We start from the raw sequence: 21065 nt of genomic DNA, 5'->3' as shown, positions 1-21065 counted from the left end.
TGATGTAAATGTTTGAGGACAGGTTTATTTATTTCTGGATTCCATTAGAATGACATCACAGAGAAAGAGACAGGGTTGTGTTCTTTCTGGATTCCATTAGAATTACATCACAGAGAAAGAGACAGGGTTGTGTTCTTTCTGGATTCCATTAGAATGACATCACAGAGAAAGAGACAGGGTTGTGTTCTGTCTGGATTCCATTAGAATGACATCACAGAGAAAGAGACAGGGTTGTGTTCTTTCTGGATTCCGTTAGAATGACATCACAGAGAAAGAGACAGGGTTGTGTTCTGTCTGGATTCCGTTAGAATGACATCACAGAGAAAGAGACAGGGTTGTGTTCTTTCTGGATTCCATTAGAATGACATCACAGAGAAAGAGACAGGGTTGTGTTCTTTCTGGATTCCATTAGAATGACATCACAGAGAAAGAGACAGGGTTGTGTTCTGTCTGGATTCCATTAGAATGACATCACAGAGAAAGAGACAGGGTTGTGTTCTGTCTGGATTCCATTAGAATGACATCACAGAGAAAGAGACAGGGTTGTGTTCTGTCTGGATTCCATTAGAATGACATCACAGAGAAAGAGACAGGATTGTGTTCTTTCTGGATTCCATTAGAATGACATCACAGAGAAAGAGACAGGGTTGTGTTCTTTCTGTATTCCATTAGAATGACATCACAGAGATAGAGACAGGGTTGTGTTCTGTCTGGATTCCGTTAGAATGACATCACAGAGAAAGAGACAGGGTTGTGTTCTGTCTGGATTCCATTAGAATGACATCACAGAGAAAGAGACAGGGTTGTGTTAGAATGACATCACAGAGAAAGAGACAGGGTTGTGTTCTGCCTGGATTCCATTAGAATGACATCACAGAGAAAGAGACAGGGTTGTGTTCTGTCTGGATTCCGTTAGAATGACATCACGGAGAAAGAGACAGGGTTGTGTTCTTTCTGGATTCCGTTAGAATGACATCACAGAGAAAGAGACAGGGTTGTGTTCTGTCTGGATTCCATTAGAATGACATCACAGAGAAAGAGACAGGGTTGTGTTCTTTCTGGATTCCGTTAGAATGACATCACAGAGAAAGAGACAGGGTTGTGTTCTTTCTGGATTCCATTAGAATGACATCACAGAGAAAGAGACAGGGTTGTGTTCTTTCTGGATTCCATTAGAATGACACCACAGAGAAAGAGACAGGGTTGTGTTCTTTCTGGATTCCATTAGAATGACATTACAGAGAAAGAGACAGGGTTGTGTTCTTTTTGATTTCCGTTAGAATGACATCACAGAGAAAGAGACAGGGTTGTGTTCTGTCTGGATTCCGTTAGAATGACATCACAGAGAAAGAGACAGGGTTGTGTTCTTTCTGGATTCCATTAGAATGACATTACAGAGAAAGAGACAGGGTTGTGTTCTGTCTGGATTCCGTTAGAATGACATCACAGAGAAAGAGACAGGGTTGTGTTCTGTCTGGATTCTGTTAGAATGACATCACAGAGAAAGAGACAGGGTTGTATTCTTTCTGGATTCCATTAGAATGACATCACAGAGAAAGAGACAGGGTTGTGTTCTTTCTGGAATCCTTTAGAATGACATCACAGAGAAAGAGACAGGGTTGTGTTCTTTCTGGATTCCGTTAGAATGACATCACAGAGAAAGAGACAGGGTTGTGTTCTTTCTGGATTCCATTAGAATGACATCACAGAGAAAGAGACAGGGTTGTGTTCTTTCTGGATTCCATTAGAATGACATTACAGAGAAAGAGACAGGGTTGTGTTCTTTCTGGATTCCGTTAGAATGACATCACAGAGAAAGAGACAGGGTTGTGTTCTTTCTGGATTCCATTAGAATGACATCACAGAGAAAGAGACAGGGTTGTGTTCTTTCTGGATTCCGTTAGAATGACATCACAGAGAAAGAGACAGGGTTGTGTTCTTTCTGGATTCCATTAGAATGACATCACAGAGAAAGAGACAGGGTTTTGTTCTTTCTGGATTCCATTAGAATGACATTACAGAGAAAGAGACAGGGTTGTGTTCTGTCTGGATTCCGTTAGAATGACATCACAGAGAAAGAGACAGGGTTGTGTTCTGTCTGGATTCCGTTAGAATGACATCACAGAGAAAGAGACAGGGTTGTATTCTTTCTGGATTCCATTAGAATGACATCACAGAGAAAGAGACAGGGTTGTGTTCTTTCTGGATTCCGTTAGAATGACATCACAGAGAAAGAGACAGGGTTGTGTTCTTTCTGGATTCCATTAGAATGACATCACAGAGAAAGAGACAGGGTTGTGTTCTTTCTGGATTCCATTAGAATGACATTACAGAGAAAGAGACAGGGTTGTGTTCTGTCTGGATTCCGTTAGAATGACATCACAGAGAAAGAGACAGGGTTGTGTTCTTTCTGGATTCCATTAGAATGACATCACAGAGAAAGAGACAGGGTTGTGTTCTTTCTGGATTCCGTAAAATGACATCACAGAGAAAGAGACAGGGTTGTGTTCTTTCTGGATTTCATTAGAATGACATCACAGAGAAAGAGACAGGGTTGTGTTCTTTCTGGATTCCGTTAGAATGACATCACAGAGAAAGAGACAGGGTTGTGTTCTTTCTGGATTCCATTAGAATGACATCACAGAGAAAGAGACAGGGTTGTGTTCTTTCTGGATTCCATTAGAATGACACCACAGAGAAAGAGACAGGGTTGTGTTCTTTCTGGATTCCATTAGAATGACATTACAGAGAAAGAGACAGGGTTGTGTTCTGTCTGGATTCCGTTAGAATGACATCACAGAGAAAGAGACAGGGTTGTGTTCTGTCTGGATTCCGTTAGAATGACATCACAGAGAAAGAGACAGGGTTGTGTTCTTTCTGGATTCCATTAGAATGACATTACAGAGAAAGAGACAGGGTTGTGTTCTGTCTGGATTCCGTTAGAATGACATCACAGAGAAAGAGACAGGGTTGTGTTCTGTCTGGATTCCGTTAGAATGACATCACAGAGAAAGAGACAGGGTTGTATTCTTTCTGGATTCCATTAGAATGACATCACAGAGAAAGAGACAGGGTTGTGTTCTTTCTGGAATCCTTTAGAATGACATCACAGAGAAAGAGACAGGGTTGTGTTCTTTCTGGATTCCATTAGAATGACATCACAGAGAAAGGGACATGGTTTTGTTCTTTCTGAAAATCCATTAGAATGACATCACAGAGAAAGAGACAGGGTTGTGTTCTTTCTGGATTCCATTAGAATGACATCACAGAGAAAGAGACAGGGTTGTGTTCTTTCTGGATTCCATTAGAATGACATCACAGAGAAAGAGACAGGGTTGTGTTCTTTCTGGATTCCATTAGAATGACATCACAGAGAAAGAGACAGGGTTGTGTTCTTTCTGGATTCCGTAAAATGACATCACAGAGAAAGAGACAGGGTTGTGTTCTTTCTGGATTCCATTAGAATGACATCACAGAGAAAGAGACAGGGTTGTGTTCTTTCTGGATTCCATTAGAATGACACCACAGAGAAAGAGACAGGGTTGTGTTCTTTCTGGATTCCATTAGAATGACATTACAGAGAAAGAGACAGGGTTGTGTTCTGTCTGGATTCCGTTAGAATGACATCACAGAGAAAGAGACAGGGTTGTGTTCTGTCTGGATTCCGTTAGAATGACATCACAGAGAAAGAGACAGGGTTGTGTTCTTTCTGGATTCCATTAGAATGACATTACAGAGAAAGAGACAGGGTTGTGTTCTGTCTGGATTCCGTTAGAATGACATCACAGAGAAAGAGACAGGGTTGTGTTCTGTCTGGATTCCGTTAGAATGACATCACAGAGAAAGAGACAGGGTTGTATTCTTTCTGGATTCCATTAGAATGACATCACAGAGAAAGAGACAGGGTTGTGTTCTTTCTGGAATCCTTTAGAATGACATCACAGAGAAAGAGACAGGGTTGTGTTCTTTCTGGATTCCATTAGAATGACATCACAGAGAAAGGGACATGGTTTTGTTCTTTCTGAAAATCCATTAGAATGACATCACAGAGAAAGAGACAGGGTTGTGTTCTTTCTGGATTCCATTAGAATGACATCACAGAGAAAGAGACAGGGTTGTGTTCTTTCTGGATTCCATTAGAATGACATCACAGAGAAAGAGACAGGGTTGTATTCTTTCTGGATTCCATTAGAATGACATCACAGAGAAAGAGACAGGGTTGTGTTCTTTCTGGATTCCATTAGAATGACATCACAGAGAAAGAGACAGGGTTGTGTTCTTTCTGGATTCCATTAGAATGACATTACAGAGAAAGAGACAGGGTTGTGTTCTTTCTGGATTCCATTAGAATGACATCACAGAGAAAGAGACAGGGTTGTGTTCTTTCTGGATTCCATTAGAATGACATCACAGAGAAAGAGACAGGGTTGTGTTCTTTCTGGATTCCATTAGAATGACATTACAGAGAAAGAGACAGGGCAGAAAGATACTGCTTTTACTGTTCTTATTTATACCTTTTTTTGTGTGCCAAAGATGAGATACTAAAAATAACTTTTGCTCGCCCTACAGACATCGACACTTAGCAAAAAAAGACTGCGTTCATTTTCAGCAAAATTAATATGTAAATATTTGAATGAACATAAGATTCAATAAACTGAGACATAAACTAAATAAGTTCCACAGACGTGACAAACAGAAATAGAATAATGTGACCCTGAACAAAGCGGGGGTCAGAATCAAAAGTAACAGTTATCTGGTGTGGCCACCAGCTGCAAAAGTACTGGAGCGCATCTCCACCTCATGGCCTGCAACAGATTTGCTGTGAGATGTTACCCCACTCTTCCATCAAGGCACCTGTAAGTTCCCGGACATTTCTGCAGGGAATGTCCCTAGCCCTCACCCTCCGATCCAACAAGTCCCAGACGTGCTCAATGGGATTGAGATCCGGGCTCTTCGCTGGCCATGGCAGAACACTGACATTCCTGTCTTGCAGGAAATCAAGCACAGAACGAGCAGTATGGCTGATGGCATTGTCATGCTGGAGGGTCATGTCAGGATGAGCCTGCAGGAAGGGTACCACATGAGGGAGTAGGACGTCTTCCCTGTAACGCACAGCGTTGAGATTGTCTGCAATGACAACAAGCTCAGTCCGATGATGCTGTGACACAACGCCCCAGACCATGACGGACCCTCCACCGCCAAATCAATCCCGCACCAGAGTACAGGCCTCGGTGTAACGCTCATTCGTTCGACGATATATGTGAATCCGACCATCATGAGACAAAACCGCGACTCGTCAGTGAAGAGCACTTTTTGCCAGTCCTGTCTGGTCCAGTGACGGTGGGTTTGTTCCCATAAGCAACGTTGTTGCCTGCTTTACAACAGGCCTACAAGCCCCCAGTCCAGACTCTCTTAGCCTATTGTGGACATACTGAGCACTGACGGAGGGATTGTGCGTTCCTGGTGTAACTCGGGCAGTTGTTGTTGCCATCCTGTACCTGTCCCGCAGGTGTGATGTTCGGATGTACCGATCCTGTGCAGGTGTTGTTACACGTGGTCTGCCACTGCGAGGACGATCAGCTGTCCGTCCTGTCTCCCTGTAGCGCTGTCTTAAGCGTCTCACAGTACAGACAATGCAATGTATTGCCCTGGCCTCCTTGCAGCATGCCTAAGGCACGTTCACGCAGATGAGCAGGGACCCTGGGCATCTTTCTTTTGGTGTTTTTCAGAGTCAGTAGAAAGGCCTCTTTAGTTTCCTACATTTTCATAACGGTGCCCTTAATTGCCTACCGTCTGTAAGCTGTTATTGTCTTAACGACCGTTCCACAGGTGCATGTTCAGTAATTGTTTATGGTTCATTGAACAAGCATGGGAAACAGTGTTTAAACCCTTTACAATGAAGATCTGTGAAGTTATTTGGATTTTTATTAATTATCTTTGAAAGACAGGGTCCTGAAAAAGGGTTGTTTCTTTTTTTGCTGAGTTTATATATATAAACACATATATATATATGCAGTGCCTTGCGAAAGTATTCGGCCCCCTTGAACTTTGCGACCTTTTGCCACATTTCAGGCTTCAAACATAAAGATATAAAACTGTATTTTTTGTGAAGAATCAACAACAAGTGGGACACAATCATGAAGTGGAACGACATTTATTGGATATTTCAAACTTTTTTAACAAATCAAAAACTGAAAAATTGGGCGTGCAAAATTATTCAGCCCCTTTACTTTCAGTGCAGCAAACTCTCTCCAGAAGTTCAGTGAGGATCTCTGAATGATCCAATGTTGACCTAAATGACTAATGATGATAAATACAATCCACCTGTGTGTAATCAAGTCTCCGTATAAATGCACCTGCACTGTGATAGTCTCAGAGGTCCGTTAAAAGCGCAGAGAGCATCATGAAGAACAAGGAACACACCAGGCAGGTCCGAGATACTGTTGTGAAGAAGTTTAAAGCTGGATTTGGATACAAAAAGATTTCCCAAGCTTTAAACATCCCAAGGAGCACTGTGCAAGCGATAATATTGAAATGGAAGGAGTATCAGACCACTGCAAATCTACCAAGACCTGGCCGTCCCTCTAAACTTTCAGCTCATACAAGGAGAAGACTGGTCAGAGATGCAGCCAAGAGGCCCATGATCACTCTGGATGAACTGCAGAGATCTACAGCTGAGGTGGGAGACTCTGTCCATAGGACAACAATCAGCCGTATATTGCACAAATCTGGCCTTTATGGAAGAGTGGCAAGAAGAAAGCCATTTCTTAAAGATATCCATAAAAAGTGTTGTTTAAAGTTTGCCACAAGCCACCTGGGAGACACACCAAACATGTGGAAGAAGGTGCTCTGGTCAGATGAAACCAAAATTGAACTTTGTGGCAACAATGCAAGACGTTATGTTTGGCGTAAAAGCAACACAGCTCATCACCCTGAACACACTATCCCCACTGTCAAACATGGTGGTGGCAGCATCATGGTTTGGGCCTGCTTTTCTTCAGCAGGGACAGGGAAGATGGTTAAAATTGATGGGAAGATGGATGGAGCCAAATACAGGACCATTCTGGAAGAAAACCTGATGTCTGCAAAAGACCTGAGACTGGGACGGAGATTTGTCTTCCAACAAGACAATGATCCAAAACAAAGCAAAATCTACAATGGAATGGTTCAAAAATAAACATATCCAGGTGTTAGAATGGCCAAGTCAAAGTCCAGACCTGAATCCAATCGAGAATCTGTGGAAAGAACTGAAAACTGCTGTTCACAAATGCTCTCCATCCAACCTCACTGAGCTCGAGCTGTTTTGCAAGGAGGAATGGGAAAAAATGTCAGTCTCTCGATGTGCAAAACTGATAGAGACATACCCCAAGCGACTTACAGCTGTAATCGCAGCAAAAGGTGGCGCTACAAAGTATTAACTTAAGGGGGCTGAATAATTTTGCACGCCCAATTTTTCAGTTTTTGATTTGTTAAAAAAGTTTGAAATATCCAATAAATGTCGTTCCACTTCATGATTGTGTCCCACTTGTTGTTGATTCTTCACAAAAAAAATACAGTTTTATATCTTTATGTTTGAAGCCTGAAATGTGGCAAAAGGTCGCAAAGTTCAAGGGGGCCGAATACTTTTGCAAGGCACTGTATATATTTTTTCAGGGGGTACTTCGCGTGGTTACACTACTGTCTACCAATCTTCAGGATCAAACACTTGGGCATATCATTGCATTGAAAGTATCAACATTTGAAAAATAATTATAAATGACTAATGTTCTTGTCTCAATGCAAGACAAATAAATCCCATATTCTTTCTTTAAGAGTGCCATCAAATTCCACATCAGTACATTTTTTTAAACAAACAATGTATGCATTATTTGCAGGGCAACCATTTTCCCAGATAAATGACTCTCAAAATATCACATGAAAGCAAACAAATACACAAAAATGCAGGAGGTACAAATGTCATAATGCAATACCTCCAAACGGATGTTTCTACTGCCAACTGCTTTTGGAATTGTCATGACAAAAGTTTGCAAAAGCCTGACAAGAACCATGTTTCCATCGCACGTATTTATGCGAGAAAACGTCAGATAAAAACTGTAATGACAGGCCTAATGGAAACATAACATTTTGAAGTAAACTTTCCGAATGTCAACAAAACAAAAATATGCTAGAGAGAAGGTGGGATCTTGGTGTGTCTGTAAAATGTTTTAATTATTTATTTAACCTTTATTTAACTAGGCAAGTCAGTTAAGAACAAATTCTTATTTACAATGACGGCCTACCAAAAGGCAAAAGGCCTCCTGTGGGGATGGGGGCTTGGGATAAAAAATACAATATAAATATAGGACAAAACACACGTCATAACAAGAGAGACAACACTACACTACATAAAGAGAGACCTAAAGACAACAACATAGCAAGGCAGCAACACATAACACAGCATGGTAGCAACACAACATGACAACAACATGGTAGCAGCACAAAACATGGTACACACATTATTGGGCACAGTCAACAGCACAAAGGTCAAGAAGCAGCCACAACTGTCAGAAAGATTGAGTCTTCGAATGAAGCTCTTGAGATAAAACTTTCCAGTTTGAGTGTTTGTTGTAGCTCGTTCCAGTCGCTAGCTGCAGCGAACTGAAAAGAGGAGCGACCCAGGGATGTGTGTGCTTTGAGGACCTTTAACAGAATGTGACTGGCAGAACGGGTGTTGTATGTGGAGTATGAGGTCTGCAGTAGATATCTCAGATAGGAGGGAGTGAGGCCTAAGAGGGTTTAATTAATAAACATCAACCAGTGGGTCTTGTGACGGGTATACAGAGATGACCAGGTTACAGAGGAGTATAGAGTGCAGCAATGTGTCCTATAAGGAGCATTGGTGGCAAATCTGATGGCCGAATGGTAAAGAACATCTAGCCGCTCGAGAGCACCCTTACCTGCCGGTCTATAAATGATGTCTCCGTAATCTAGCATGGGTAGGATGGCCATCTGAATCAGGGTTAGTTTGGCAGCTGGGGTGAAAGAGGAGGGATTACGATAGAAACCAAGTAAAAATTCAACTTTTGCCTGCAGCTTTGATATGTGCTGAGAGAAGGACAGTGCACCGTCTAGCCATACTCCCAAGTACTTGTATGAGGTGACTACCTCAAGCTCTAAACCCTCAGAGGTAGTAATATGTTAATAACACCTGTGGGAAGAGGGGCATTCTTCTTACCAAACCACATGACCTTTGTTTTGGAGTTGGCCAGCTGAGTTGGCCAGCTGAGTATAAGACTGTATCATCTGCATAGAAATTTGATGAGAGAATTCCTACTGCCTGAGCTATGTTGTTGATGTAAATTGAGAACAAAGTGTGGCCTAGGACTGAGCTTTGGGGTACTCCCTTGGTGACAGGCAGCGGCTGAGACAGTAGATGTTCTGACTTTATACACTGCACTCAGAGAGGTAGTTAGCAAACCAGGCCAAACACCCCTCAGAGACACCAATACTCCGTAGCCAGCCAACAAGAATGGAATGGTCTAACATATCAAAAGCTTTGGCCAAGTCAACAAAAATAGCAGCACAAGCAGCACTTGCTTAGAATCAAGGGCAATGGTGACATCATTGAGGACCTTTAAGGTTGTAGTGACACATCCATAACCTGAGGGGAAACCAGATTGCATACCATAGAGAATACTATAGGCATCAAGAAAGCCAGTCAGATGATTATTGACAAGTTGTTCTAACACTTTTGATAAACATTTCAAAATAGAAATAGGCCTATAACAATTAGGATCATCTTGATCTCCCTCTTTAAATAAAGGTTGAACTGTGGCTGCCTTCCAAGCAATGGGAACCTCCCCAGAAAGGAGAGACAGGTTAAAAAGGTTGGAGATAGGCTTGGCGATGACAGGTGCAGCATTCTTAAAGAAGAAAGGGTTTAAACCATCTGACCCAGATTTTTTTGGGGGGGTCAAGTTTAAGGAGCTCCTTTAGCACCTCAGACTCAGTGACTGCCTGCAGGGAGAAACTTTGTAGTTGGGGAAAAAGAGGGAGAAGCATCGGGGATAGCCACATTAGAAGGGTTGGGAGATGAGGAAATGTTGGACGGGCAAGGAGGCATGGCTGAGTCAAATAGGAATCCTGACTTAATGAAGTTGTGATTAAAGAGCTCTGCCATGTGCTCCTAGTCAGTAACAACCACATCATCAACATTAAGGGACATGTGCTCCTAGTCAGTAACAACCACATCATCAACATTAAGGGACATGTGCTCCTAGTCAGTAACAACCACATCATCAACATTAAGGGACACAGGCAGCTGTGAGGAGGAGGGTTTATTCTCCAGGTCTTTAATCGTTTTCCAGAACTTCTTGGGGTTAGACCCACAGAGAGAGAACTGTTCCTTAAAGTAACTAATTTTGGCCTTCCGAAAAGCCTGAGTGCTCTTATTTCTCATTTGAAAGAATGAGAGCCAGTCAGCCTGAGTATGCGTGTGCCGAGCCTTTCGCCAAATGCAATTATTGAGGTGGAGTAACTCTGCCAGATGACGGTCGAACCAGGGGCTGAACCTGTTTTTAATTCTCATGTTCTTTATGGGGGCGTGTTTGTTAACAATACCACTGAAAATATACCGAAAGAAGGTCCAAGCGTCTTCGACAGAGGGGATCAATCTGATCCTACACCATTTTACAAAGGCCAGTTCATGAAGGACAGTTCATTCAAGTTTTTTAGCAAGCGTCTATAACAAATCAGGACAGGTCGTTTCACTGAGCAGCCATTACAAACACAGGCTGTAAAACAGTGATCACTAAGGTCATTACAGAAAACACCAGACTGATACCTATCAGGATTATTTGTGAGGATAACATCGAGGAGAGCAGCCTTTTTTCTGGGTGTTTGAAGTCATACCTTGTGGGATTGGTGATAATCTGAGAAAGATTTAGGGAGTCCCATTGCTTTAGGACTTGGTCAGGTGGTTTAAGCATGTCCCAGTTTAGGTCACCTAGCAGGACAAATTCAGACTTAGTGTAAGGGGCCAGGAGAGAGCTTAGGGCAGGTAGGGTACAGGCCGGTGCTAATGGAGGACGATAGCACCCAGCAACAGTCAACAAAGAGCTATTTGAAAGTTTAATGCTTAAAAGTAAATCAAATTGTTTGGGAACAGACTTGATGGAGACAACCGAGCACTGAAGGTGATCCTTGGTAAAGATTGCCACTCCTCCACCTTTGGAAGATCTGTCTTGCTGAAAAAAAGTTATAACCAGAAAGGTTAACATCAGTATTCAAAACACTCTTAACCACGTCTCAGTAATGACCAACACATGACCAACACAAAACCAGGCTTTTACGAGAGCAGAAATCAGTGAAGCAGACATCAGAGCACAAGTCAGAATTGGGGCTAGCAACAGTAGATGGGCCAAGGTGTACATGCACATTTCCAGATATCATCAACAGTATTACAATCAGGGCACGGCAGAGGGCAGGGAGAGCTCTGCAGTGCTGATTTATGGCATCTGAATGTGCATCAGATGGTAACAATATCATATTGTACAGCAATTTCATCAAGTAACATGAATACAAAGCTGGAGAGAGGTGGTTAGAATAGGATGGGAGGCCAAAAGTCTGTGTAACCAATAGAGAGTCAGAGTCCCGAGTGTGGGAACAAACGATGTCTGTCCCAAGGTTGGGTAAAGAAAGTTTGTAGTCAACAAAGTATTCAGGAGTCATGAAGTAGATAGCAAAAAAGCAAAATGCACAATAATTAAAAAATATATATAACTAACGACTTGGGGCTGGCTACCCATTGTAAGTTCAGAGTCACTCACCCAAACAGTGCCTGTGTGCTGGAGGCGAGAGAAAGCTCGGGAGAGAGGGGGGAGTGTGGTGGGGGTACCTGTACCAGACAGGGGGAGACAGGTCATGGCAGACGGTGAACAGAGAGGGGGGAGTGTGGTGGAGGTACCTGTACCAGACAGGGGAAGACAGGCCAGGGAGAGAGGGGTGAGTGTGGTGGAGGTACCTGTACCAGACAGGGGGAGACAGGTCATGGCAGACGGTGAACAGAGAGGGGTGAGTGTGGTGGGGGTACCTGTACCAGACAGGGGGAGACAGGCCAGGGCAGACTGTGAACAGAGAGGGGGGAGTATGGTGGAGGTACCTGTACCAGACAGGGGGGGACAGGCCAGGGCAGACGGTGAACAGAGAGGGGTGAGTGTGGTGGAGGTACCTGTACCAGACAGGGGGAGACAGGCCAGGGCAGACTGTGAACAGAGAGGGGGGAGTATGGTGGAGGTACCTGTACCAGACAGGGGGGGACAGGCCAGGGCAGACGGTGAACAGAGAGGGGTGAGTGTGGTGGAGGTACCTGTACCAGACAGGGGGAGACAGGCCAGGGAGAGAGGGGAGTGTGGTGGAGGTACCTGTACCAGACAGGGGGAGACAGGCCAGGGAGAGAGGGGTGAGTGTGGTGGGGGTACCTGTACCAGACAGGGGGAGACAGACCAGGGCAGACGGTGAACAGAGAGGGGTGAGTGTGGTGGAGGTACCTGTACCAGACAGGGGGAGACAGGTCATGGCAGACGGTGAACAGAGAGGGGGGAGTGTGGTGGGGGTACCTGTACCAGACAGGGGGAGACAGGCCAGGGAGAGAGGGGTGAGTGTGGTGGAGGTACCTGCACCAGACAGGGGGAGACAGACCAGGGCAGACGGTGAACAGAGAGGGGTGAGTGTGGTGGAGGTACCTGTACCAGACAGGGGGAGACAGACCAGGGCAGACGGTGAACAGAGAGGGGTGAGTGTGGTGAGGGTACCTGTACCAGACAGGGGGAGACAGGCCAGGGAGAGAGGGGGAGTGTGGTGGAGGTACCTGTACCAGACAGGGGGAGACAGGCCAGGGAGAGAGGGGTGAGTGTGGTGGGGGTACCTGTACCAGACAGGGGGAGACAGACCAGGGCAGACGGTGAACAGAGAGGGGTGAGTGTGGTGGAGGTACCTGTACCAGACAGGGGGAGACAGACCAGGGCAGACGGTGAACAGAGAGGGGTGAGTGTGGTGGGGGTACCTGTACCAGGCAGGGGGAGACAGGCCAGGGAGAGAGGGGTGAGTGTGGTGGGGGTACCTGTACCAGACAGGGGGAGACAGACCAGGGCAGACGGTGAACAGAGAGGGGTGAGTGTGGTGGGGGTACCTGTACCAGACAGGGGGAGACAGACCAGGGCAGACGGTGAAGAGAGAGGGGTGAGTGTGGTGGGGGTACCTGTACCAGACAGGGGGAGACAGGCCAGGGCAGACGGTGAAGAGAGAGGGGTGAGTGTGGTGGAGGTACCTGTACCAGACAGGGGGAGACAGACCAGGGCAGACGGTGAAGAGAGAGGGGTGAGTGTGGTGGGGGTACCTGTACCAGACAGGGGGAGACAGGCCAGGGAGAGAGGGGTGAGTGTGGTGGGGGTACCTGTACCAGACAGGGGGAGACAGACAAGGGCAGACGGTGAACAGAGAGGGGTGAGTGTGGTGGAGGTACCTGTACCAGACAGGGGGAGACAGACCAGGGCAGACGGTGAACAGAGAGGGGTGAGTGTGGTGGAGGTACCTGTACCAGACAGGGGGAGACAGACCAGGGCAGACGGTGAACAGAGAGGGGTGAGTGTGGTGGGGGTACCTGTACCAGGCAGGGGGAGACAGGCCAGGGAGAGAGGGGTGAGTGTGGTGGGGGTACCTGTACCAGACAGGGGGAGACAGACCAGGGCAGACGGTGAACAGAGAGGGGTGAGTGTGGTGGAGGTACCTGTACCAGACAGGGGGAGACAGGTCATGGCAGACGGTGAACAGAGAGGGGGGAGTGTGGTGGGGGTACCTGTACCAGACAGGGGGAGACAGGCCAGGGAGAGAGGGGTGAGTGTGGTGGAGGTACCTGCACCAGACAGGGGGAGACAGACCAGGGCAGACGGTGAACAGAGAGGGGGGAGTGTGGTGGGGGTACCTGTACCAGACAGGGGGAGACAGGCCAGGGAGAGTGGGGTGAGTGTGGTGGGGGTACCTGTACCAGACAGGGGGAGACAGACCAGGGCAGACGGTGAACAGAGAGGGGTGAGTGTGGTGGGGGTACCTGTACCAGACAGGGGGAGACAGACCAGGGCAGACGGTGAAGAGAGAGGGGTGAGTGTGGTGGGGGTACCTGTACCAGACAGGGGGAGACAGGCCAGGGCAGACGGTGAAGAGAGAGGGGTGAGTGTGGTGGAGGTACCTGTACCAGACAGGGGAGACAGACCAGGGCAGACGGTGAAGAGAGAGGGGTGAGTGTGGTGGGGGTACCTGTACCAGACAGGGGGAGACAGGCCAGGGAGAGAGGGGTGAGTGTGGTGGGGGTATCTGTACCAGACAGGGGGAGACACACAAGGGCAGACGGTGAACAGAGAGGGGTGAGTGTGGTGGAGGTACCTGTACCAGACAGGGGGAGACAGACCAGGGCAGACGGTGAACAGAGAGGGGTGAGTGTGGTGGAGGTACCTGTACCAGACAGGGGGAGACAGACCAGGGCAGACGGTGAACAGAGAGGGGTGAGTGTGGTGGGGGTACCTGTACCAGGCAGGGGGAGACAGGCCAGGGAGAGAGGGGTGAGTGTGGTGGGGGTACCTGTACCAGACAGGGGGAGACAGACCAGGGCAGACGGTGAACAGAGAGGGGTGAGTGTGGTGGAGGTACCTGTACCAGACAGGGGGAGACAGGTCATGGCAGACGGTGAACAGAGAGGGGGGAGTGTGGTGGGGGTACCTGTACCAGACAGGGGGAGACAGGCCAGGGAGAGAGGGGTGAGTGTGGTGGAGGTACCTGCACCAGACAGGGGGAGACAGACCAGGGCAGACGGTGAACAGAGAGGGGGGAGTGTGGTGGGGGTACCTGTACCAGACAGGGGGAGACAGGCCAGGGAGAGAGGGGTGAGTGTGGTGGGGGTACCTGTACCAGACAGGGGGAGACAGGCCAGGGAGAGAGGGGTGAGTGTGGTGGGGGTACCTGTACCAGGCAGGGGGAGACAGGCCAGGGAGAGAGGGGTGAGTGTGGTGGGGGTACCTGTACCAGACAGGGGGAGACAGGCCAGGGAGAGAGGGGTGAGTGTGGTGGGGGTACCTGTACCAGACAGGGGGAGACAGACCAGGGCAGACGGTGAACAGAGAGGGGTGAGTGTGGTGGGGGTACCTGTACCAGACAGGGGGAGACAGACCAGGGCAGACGGTGAAGAGAGAGGGGTGAGTGTGGTGGGGGTACCTGTACCAGACAGGGGGAGACAGGCCAGGGCAGACGGTGAAGAGAGAGGGGTGAGTGTGGTGGAGGTACCTGTACCAGACAGGGGGAGACAGACCAGGGCAGACGGTGAAGAGAGAGGGGTGAGTGTGGTGGGGGTACCTGTACCAGACAGGGGGAGACAGGCCAGGGAGAGAGGGGTGAGTGTGGTGGGGGTACCTGTACCAGACAGGGGGAGACAGACAAGGGCAGACGGTGAACAGAGAGGGGTGAGTGTGGTGGAGGTACCTGTACCAGACAGGGGGAGACAGACCAGGGCAGACGGTGAACAGAGAGGGGTGAGTGTGGTGGAGGTACCTGTACCAGACAGGGGGAGACAGACCAGGGCAGACGGTGAACAGAGAGGGGTGAGTGTGGTGGGGGTACCTGTACCAGGCAGGGGGAGACAGGCCAGGGAGAGAGGGGTGAGTGTGGTGGGGGTACCTGTACCAGACAGGGGGAGACAGACCAGGGCAGACGGTGAACAGAGAGGGGTGAGTGTGGTGGGGGTACCTGTACCAGACAGGGGGAGACAGGTCATGGCAGACGGTGAACAGAGAGGGGTGAGTGTGGTGGAGGTACCTGTACCAGACAGGGGGAGACAGGCCAGGGCAGACGGTGAAGAGATCGCCAGGTGGAATCCAAGCAGCAGTGCAGCAGGCAATGGGAGTAGGTGTCACACCCACTTGGGAGAAGCTTTTATTTCTGTAGGCAAATTTCCTGTAGAAAATGCCAGTGATGGTCTTTGAACAGTAGGAGGGGACTTCTGAGGATGCTTCAAAAACTCCTGACACTTGTTGGGCCCAAAGGCCTTTTACTTCACACCTTAGTGCTAATTGAATTGGTATCTGGCTCAATTCCAGGTTGGAATGGTGTCCTCGGGACTCTGCTGTTTGTTGGCTAGAGCACCCTCCGTAAAGCTTGGAAAAATAAAACCTTGGCAGCAGTAATCTCTTTGGTCAAAATTAGGTTGTAGGTTTGGAGTTTTGATCTGGAGCGAAGGCCATGCTGTGGAGTGTTGCATCCTACATACAGTTGAAGTTGGAAGTTTACATACACCTTAGCCAAATACATTTAAACTCAGTTTTTCATAATTCCTGACACTTAATCCTAGTAAAAGGTCCCCTGTTTTAGATCAGTTAGGATCACCACTTTATTTTAAGAATGTGAAATGTCAGAATAATAGTAGAGAGAATGATTTATTTCAGATTTTATTTCTTTCATCACATTCCCAGTGGATCAGAAGTTAACATACACTCAATTAGTATTTGGTGGCATTGCCTTTAAATTGTTTAACTTGGGTCAAACATTTTGGGTAGCCTTCCACAAACTTCCCACAATAAGCTGGATGATTTTGGGCCATTCCTCCTGACAGAGCTGGTGTAACTGAGTCAGGTTTGTAGGCCTCTTTGCTCGCACACACTTTTTCAGTTCTGCCCACAAATTTTCTATAGGATTGAGGTCAGGGCTTTGTGATGGCCACTCCAATATCTTGACTTTGTTGTCCTTAAGCCATTTTGCCACAACTTTGGAAGTATGCTTGGGGTCATTGTCCACTTGCGACCAAGATTTTACTTCCTGACTGATGTCTTGAGATGTTGCTTCAATGTATGCACATAATTTTTCTTCATGATGCCATCTATTTTGTGAAGTGCACCAGACCCTCCTGCAGCAAAGCACCTCCACAACATGATGCTGCCACCCCCATGCTTCACAGTTGGGATGTTGTTTTTCAGCTTGTAAGCCTCCCCCTTTTTCCTCCAAACATAACGATGGTCATTATGGCAAAACAGTTCTATTTTTGGTTTATCAGACCAGAGGACATTTCTCCAAAAAGTACAATCTTTGTCCCCATGTGCAGTTGCAAACCGTAGTCTGGCTTTTTAATGGTAGTTTTGGAGCAGTGGCTTCTTCCTTGCTGAGCGGCCTTTCAGGTTATGTCGATATAGGACTCGTTTTACTGTGGATATAGTTTTGTACCTGTCTCCTCCAGCATCTTCACAAGGTCCTTTGCTGTTGTTCTGGGATTGATTTGCACAAAAGTACGTTCATCTCTAGGAGACAGAGCACGTCTCCTACCTGAGCGGTATGACGGGTGCGTGGTCCCATGGTGTTTATACTTGCGTACTGTTGTTTGTACAGATGAATGTGGTACCTTCAGGCGTTAGGAAATTGCTCCCAAGGTTGAACCAGACTTGCGGAGGTCTACAATTGTTTTCTGAGGTCTTGGCTGATTTCTTTTGATTTTCCATGATGTCAAGCAAAGAGGCACTGAGTTTGAAGGTAGGCCTTGAAATACATCCACAAGTACACCTCCAACTGACTCAAATGATGTCAATTAGCCTATCAGAAGCTTCTAAAGCCATGACATCATTGTCTGGAATTTTCCAAGCTGTTTAAAGGCACAGTCAACTTAGTGTATGTAAACTTCTGACCCACTGGAATTAGTGAAGTGAAATAATCTGTCTGTAAAAAATTGTTGGAAAAATTACTTGTGTCATGTACAAAGTAGATGTCCTAACCGACTTGCCAAAACTATAGTTTGTTAACAAGAAATTTGTGGAGTGGTTGAAAAACAAGTTAATGACTCCAACCTAAGTGTATGTAAACTTCCGACTTCAACTGTATACACCTACCTAAAATCAAAGTTTATATAACTCCAAATCTATCCTTTTGCAATGAGAGAAATGTTGGTGGAAAAGCTTTTATGAGCAAATATGGATATAATAACTATCATGTCAATATACATTTTGGAGTCACGCGATTACATGCTATTTGTCCTCCTACTATGACTCGTATTTGAGAAAGCATGCAGTTAATTAGGCTACAGATGAAATCCATTATGAATTTAACAGGGTGGTAATAAATGCAGAGGGCTTTATTCTGGTGACACGGCCACTGATGCTTGGCTGCCATTTGACAAACAAAATTAATCTCTGTCTTTTGTCCAGAATAATCTCATGCTGTAGGCTATATTCGCACTGTATCTGCGAGCTGTTGGCTAGAGTGCAGGTTCTAATACCAGTGGGCATTTGCTATACAACACAACATTTTTAGTGAGAAAACCATCAGCAGAGTGGAAAATGGAAACACATTTCACTTGTAAAAAAATAAATGGCCCTTTTTCAGGACCCTGTCTTTCAAAGACAATTCGTAAAAATCCAAATAACTTCACAGGTATTCATTCTAAAGGGTTTAAACACTGTTTCCCATACTTGTTCAATGAACCATAAACAATTAATGAACATGTACCTGTGGAAAGGTCATTAAGGCACTAACAGCTTACAGATGATAGGCAATTAAGGTCACAGTTCTGAAAATGTAGGACACTAAAGAGGCCTTTCTACGGACTCTGAAAAACACCAAAAGAAAGATGCCCAGGGTCCCTGCTCATCTGCGTGAATGTGCCTTAGGCATGCTGCAAGGAGGCATGAGGACTGCAGATGTGGCCAGGGCAATACATTGCAATGTCCGTACTGTGAGACGCCTAAGACAGCGCTACAGGGAGACAGGACGGACAGCTGATCGTCCTCGCAGTGGCAGAACACGTGTAACAACACCTGCACAGGATCGGTACATCCGAACATCACACCTGTGGGACAGGTACAGGATGGCAACAACAACTGCCCGAGTTACACCAGGAACGCACAATCCCTCTACAGTGCCTTGCGAAAGTATTCGGCCCCCTTGAACTTTGCGACCTTTTGCCACATTTCAGGCTTCAAACATAAAGATATAAAATTGTATTTTTTTGTGAAGAATCAACAACAAGTGGGACACAATCATGAAGTGGAACGACATTTATTGGATATTTCAAACTTTTTTAACAAATCAAAAACTGAAAAATTGGGCGTGCAAAATTATTCAGCCCCTTTACTTTCAGTGCAGCAAACTCTCTCCAGAAGTTCAGTGAGGATCTCTGAATGATCCAATGTTGACCTAAATGACTAATGATGATAAATACAATCCACCTGTGTGTAATCAAGTCTCCGTATAAATGCACCTGCACTGTGATAGTCTCAGAGGTCCGTTAAAAGCGCAGAGAGCATCATGAATAACAAGGAACACACCAGGCAGGTCCGAGATACTGTTGTGAAGAAGTTTAAAGCCGGATTTGGATACAAAAATATTTCCAAAGTTTTAAACATCCCAAGGAGCACTGTGCAAGCGATAATATTGAAATGGAAGGAGTATCAGACCACTGCAAATCTACCAAGACCTGGCCGTCCCTCTAAACTTTCAGCTCATACAAGGAGAAGACTGATCAGAGATGCAGCCAAGAGGCCCATGATCACTCTGGATGAACTGCAGAGATCTACAGCTGAGGTGGGAGACTCTGTCCATAGGACAACAATCAGTCGTATATTGCACAAATCTGGCCTTTATGGAAGAGTGGCAAGAAGAAAGCCATTTCTTAAAGATATCCATAAAAAGCGTTGTTTAAAGTTTGCCACAAGCCACCTGGGAGACACACCAAACATGTGGAAGAAGGTGCTCTGGTCAGATGAAACCAAAATTGAACTTTTTGGCAACAATGCAAAACGTTATGTTTGGCGTAAAAGCAACACAGCTGAACACACCATCCCCACTGTCAAACATGGTGGTGGCAGCATCATGGTTTGGGCCTGCTTTTCTTCAGCAGGGACAGGGAAGATAGATGGAGCCAAATACAGGAACATTCTGGAAGAAAACCTGATGGAGTCTGCAAAAGACCTGAGACTGGGACGGAGATTTGTCTTCCAACAAGACAATGATCCAAAACATAAAGCAAAATCTACAATGGAATGGTTCAAAAATAAACATATCCAGGTGTTATAATGGCCAAGTCAAAGTCCAGACCTGAATCCAATTGAGAATCTGTGGAAAGAACTGAAAACTGCTGTTCACAAATGCTCTCCATCCAACCTCACTGAGCTCGAGCTGTTTTGCAAGGAGGAATGGGAAAAAATGTCCGTCTCTCGATGTGCAAAACTGATAGAGACATACCCCAAGCGACTTACAGCTGTAATCGCAGCAAAAGGTGGCACTACAAAGTATTAACTTAAGGGGGCTGAATAATTTTGCACGCCCAATTTTTCAGTTTTTGATTTGTTAAAAAAGTTTGAAATATACAATAAATGTCGTTCCACTTCATGATTGTGTCCCACTTGTTGTTGATTCTTCACAAAAAAAATACAGTTTTATATCTTTATGTTTGAAGCCTAAAATGTGGCAAAAGGTCGCAAAGTTCAAGGGGGCCCGAATACTTTCGCAAGGCACTGTATCAGTGCTCAAACTGTCCGCAATAGGCTGAGAGATGCTGGACTGAGGGCTGGTAGGCCTGTTGTAAGGCAGGTCCTCACCACACATCACCGGTAACAACGTCTCCTATGGGCACAAACCCACCGTCGCTGGACCAGACAGGACTGGCAAAGCAAGAATATCAGTGTCCTGCCATGGCCAGCGAAGAGCCCAGATCTCAATCCCTTTGGGCACGTCTGGGACCTGTTGTATTGGAGGGTGAGGGCCATTCCCCCCAGAAATGTCCAGGAACTTGCAGGTGCCTTGTTGGAAGAGTTGGGTAACATCTCACAGCAAGAACTGGCAAATCTGGTGCAGTCCATGAGGAGGAGATGCACTGCAGCACTTAATGCAGCTGGTGGCCACACCAAATACTGACTGTTACTTTTGATTTTGACCCTCGCTTTGTTCAGGGACACATTATTCAATTTCTGTAAGTCACATGTCTGTGGAACGTGTTCAGTTTATGTCTCAGTTGTTGAATCTTGTTATGTCCATACAAATATTTACACACGTTAAGTTTGCTG

The sequence above is a fragment of the Oncorhynchus mykiss genome, chromosome 8, assembly GCF_057628025.1.
Source record: "Oncorhynchus mykiss isolate SJ-2025 chromosome 8, ASM5762802v1, whole genome shotgun sequence".
Lineage (NCBI taxonomy): Eukaryota > Metazoa > Chordata > Actinopteri > Salmoniformes > Salmonidae > Oncorhynchus > Oncorhynchus mykiss.
The sequence above is the reverse complement of the archived record's forward strand: the minus strand, read 5'-3'. Positions refer to the sequence as shown.